The 4,409-nt window shown below is 40.8% G+C and overlaps 1 long non-coding RNA gene across 1 annotated transcript; it reads left to right on the top strand.

The window, feature by feature from the left end:
* The first annotated feature begins 2,929 nt into the window (after nt 1-2,929).
* LOC147988643 (uncharacterized) lies at nt 2,930-3,802 on the top strand. The gene is made up of 3 exons (XR_015616890.1): nt 2,930-3,071; nt 3,155-3,272; nt 3,423-3,802. It is a non-coding gene; the product is annotated as an uncharacterized LOC147988643 (long non-coding RNA).
* Nucleotides 3,803-4,409: the final 607 nt, after the last annotated feature.

The following is a 4,409-nucleotide window of genomic DNA, read 5'->3' as shown; positions in this document are numbered from 1 at the left end:
AATAAATTTGGGTTGGATACTCTACCCTCAAAAACTGTTGCGATCCCCTATACTTGTGGGTTATCAAGACTATTTTTTGGCGCCGTTGCCGGGGAGCATAGCTCTATTCTTCGAGCCACTTGGGATTTATATCTGCTGATCACTATGAAGAACTTGAAAGATCAAAGAACCAAAATTTATCCCTCAATTATGAGGGGAGGTAAGGAACTGCCATCTAGCTCTGCACTTCATTCACCTTCTATTATGAGTAAACTTGCGACACCTACTACTGCTATTGATTCTGATAGGTCACATGTTATTGATGATGCCACTTCTGTTGTGCGTGATATTTATGATGAAACTACTTTTATGCTTGATAATACTGTGCCACTAGGTGAATTTTTTGATGAACAATTTGCTAGGGCTAGAGAGAATGATATTATTGAAACTGATAATATTGATGAAAATGATGATGAAGACTCTCCCCCTAGATATGAATTGCCTTTTGTGCCTGAGGGTTATGTTATGGATGAAGAAACTCCTAGAGACTTTCTTGCTTGCAATGATAGGAGTGATCTTAAGAAATTATTAGCTAAGCTGAAAGAAAAATCTCTGAATGCTAGAATGAAATATGACCCTACTTTTGCTACTTCACCTATCTTTATTACTGATAAGTATTATGATTTCTCTGTCGATCCTGAGTTAATTACTTTGGTTGAATCTGATCCTTTCTATGGCTATGAATCTGAAACTGTTGTGGCACATCTTACTAAATTAAATGATATAGCCACCCGGTTCACTAATGATGAGAAAACTCGCTATTACTTTATCCTTAAATTATTTCCGTTCTCATTAAAGGGTGATGCTAAAACATGGTTTAATTCTCTTGATCCTGATTGTGTGCGTAGTCTCCAGGATATGATTTGTTACTTTTCTACTAAATATTTTCGCGCTCATAAGAAACAAGCTGCTTTAAGGGAAATATATAATTTTGTGCAAATTGAAGACGAGAGTCTCCCAGAAGCTCGGGGGAGGCTTCTCCGATTACTTAATGCTTTGCGTGATCATCCTCTTACGAAAAATGAAATACTTGATATCATTTATAATGGACTAACCGATGCTTCCAGAGTTACCTGGATAGTTGTGTTGGTTGTGTTTTCAGGGAAAGAATAGTTGATCAAGCTGAATTGCTATTGAATAATATGTTGACTAATGAAAATAATTGGACACTTCGTGAACCAAGTCCTAAGCCAACTCCGAAGAAAAGGGGTATTCTATTTCTCAGTCCTGTAGATATGCCAGAGGCAAAGAAATCTATGAAAGCATTGGTATACCCCTTCCCCACTATCCCTCGCGTATCGGGGGAAACCCTAGAACTTGTTCGGGCAACAGGGGCAGCATCGTCGCATTCCTTCTTCAAGGTGTTGATTGGGGCGCGGCGCTTCGGGATGCTGGGAGGGTGGTGGTACTTCTTCGAAGGGTGCAGCGGTTGCCGGTCTTCCTTTCTTCGTTGATCTGCCCGTGTTGGCATTTATTTGTCTTTCTTCTTCTTGTTTTTCTTTTGGGCTTATCTATGCTGCTGCCCCAGCGAGCTGGATGTATCGGGTGTTTGCTTTATAATATAAAGCGGGGGGAAACCCTTTATCGTCAACTTGTTCTCAACATCAAATCAATTTCAACTCGGTCACTATATTCAATTTAGTACGACAATAGATTTTTAACTTCTATAAAATGGGTAAAAATCCACGCATCTAGAGGTCACATAGGGAATGCATATGTAAAATTTGATAAATTTGTGTGATAATTTTTACTCAAAGAAAATAATATGATACTTTATGTACGTAATTATTGTAGTCTAAATACATTTTTACAGCATGTCACCTATACCATACTATACCTAGTGTCGGTTTAGTGCACAATAACTTAACTTTTTATTTATATCTTTATTTATCTCGGGTTGAAACTTATCATATTTCCTCGCATGTATAAGCGCACGCATGTGTGCGTGTATTTTACATGCATGTAAATTTTCATATTTTTCAAAACAAAATAAAATGTTGTTTCCCCAAGTTAATCTATCACGATGTCAAGTTAGTGGAGGACGATCCATACTACAATTTTGGCTCTCCTTGGAGTTCATGCGCACGCATGGGAAGTTTTTCAACTCATTTTGCAGATATATTCACATTGCCCATGCATGTCGAACAAACTGTGAACATATATGTAAACCACCTTCTAAATATTTTTCCCTTTTTTATTTATATCGGTGGGGTTTTTATGGGTGGAGGCTTTCTCGTTTTTTTTGCATAGATGGTAGACGTGGCAGATGCTATTTTGTATTGTACGGACAGTCTATGTTACGTATTTTTTCATTTTCTATCCTGACCGTAAATTTTACAATCCAACGATATAATTAATTCTAATGATGTGGATTAAGGAGACGGCTTTTTTATCCTAGATGTAAATTTTACAATCCAACTGTATAATTAATTCTAATGATGTGGATTAAGGAGACGGCTTGAAAGGTGCATCCAATTGGTAAATATAAGAAAGATAGAAAGATTTCCTAAAAAAAATAGATAGATAAGCATGGTTATTAGGTCAGGAAATATTATACACTACTAGGTTATGAGTATGTATGTATCCAGGCTAGCTTTGGAGTAGCCTGCGCAAAGTAGGAGGACAGCGAGTAGGAGGCTTGGCCTTAAATGGCTCCAGCTGTTTGCGCGAGCGAGAAAGGATATGGACGAACAGAGAAAGCTGGGAGGAGGAGGAGAGAGAGGTCGATGAGCAGCAGAGGAGCGCAGTCAAACCGGCAGTTTCACTTTGGTGCGAAAAACAGCATATGGAAACAAGATTGGCAGGGCTGGCGTATGACTGAGTGGCGTTGGCGTTACCGGTCCGGCGCATATAAGTAGGAGCGACGGCGAGCCGGAGGTCACACAGCCGAGCAGCAAGATCTCTCTTCCCTCCTCCTCCTCGTCCAGTCCTCTCCTCCAGTCCTCTCCTCCGGCCAGCGTGAGCTTGAGAGAGGTTGGTACCTACAGGTAGCCATGGACGGCCATCGCCGTGCGCAGCACCAGACTCGAGGAGTATGCACCTCTAATCATACACTACATCTCTTTCAGCCTTATGTTTCTTTCTGTTTGTAATCTCATTGCCGCCGGTGTCGCAGGGCATTCAAGAAATGTCCCCACCCCGACCAGACTCAGGTCGCAAATCTCAGCCGCGAAACTGGCATGGAGGTCCATCAGATCCAATATTGGTTCCAGACTCGGCGGGCGCAGATCAAGGTATGTACTGATAAGTAGCTCTAATAGATGCACTCTGCGACCTTCATTTTGAGGAACGAACTTGCCAAACTTTTGGCTGACTTGGGTCGGATTTTCTGCATTTGCATGGGCCATTGGAAATTTGTAATTAACAAAGCTCTTATTGTATAGGGATCTTCATTGAACACAAGGCCTCCGACCAGGGGATCTTCATCGCCAGATCCTTGATGCTCCTCTCATTCGACAACTTTGCCTTCATTCTTTGACACAAGGAGGAGCGTCATAGAGATGGAGGCTGATGTTCGTCGTCGCTATTGTGGTCTTTCTCGGTTTAGTGTTTGTGCGTGTGTGTTTCGTCTTATTAGCCAAGGCCCCCTTCGGGTTTGTATCGTGTGCATCTGTGGCTCTTGAGCCTTGGACCCCAGATAGGTTTGTATCTTGTTGTGTTGTGTTTGCCTTGCATTTGAATTTTAAACTGCCACCGTACCCTGAACCTTGCTATAGTTGGGGTTTAGCTTTGACTAATCAATAAGAAATTATCTGAATATTTTTGTATTCTTGTTAATAGTTTGTACTGTCAAATCGATTGTCCGATGTCCAACTGTTCAAGATTTGTATGCAGAATCTGGAAGAACCAAAAGCATTGACGAGCGTTCATAATGGTATTTGCCATTAAAGATTTTGATTTTTCAGGCTTTTGGTGTCTTATGTGTTTGTGATTCATGACATGTACCAGTATTAGGTGGTTGAAAAAATAATACCAACAGCGGGAACTTCCACGGGAGCGGCATCACGCCGCACTTCTGCCCTACTAGTGGACAGTAAGACTGGTTTGAAAAATAGCTCAGTTCTTTGAAAAAACAAAACTTATGACCTATGGAGGATGTCTGCTCCTAGTCAACTCTCTGCTCACCAGCCTAAATATATTGATGCTCTAATTTTTTAAAGTATCAAAAGGGGCACACAAAAGACTGGATTACTACTAATCCAAATTCTTCCGGCAGTGCAATGAATATAGAAGGAAATATCGCTTGGAGAACTGGGATATTCTTTCTAGGACAAAAGACCAAGGGGGTGGGATATTCTTAGCAAATGGCTATATATGTTACTTACAGTGAAGGAGGGGGTGTGGCAAGAGTTGCTAGACAATAAATACTT

This window comes from Triticum urartu, chromosome 1A (genome assembly GCF_056163025.1).
Source record: "Triticum urartu cultivar PI428250 chromosome 1A, HENAU_Tu73, whole genome shotgun sequence".
Classification (NCBI taxonomy): domain Eukaryota; kingdom Viridiplantae; phylum Streptophyta; class Magnoliopsida; order Poales; family Poaceae; genus Triticum; species Triticum urartu.
This window is presented reverse-complemented; position numbering and strand designations above follow the sequence as displayed.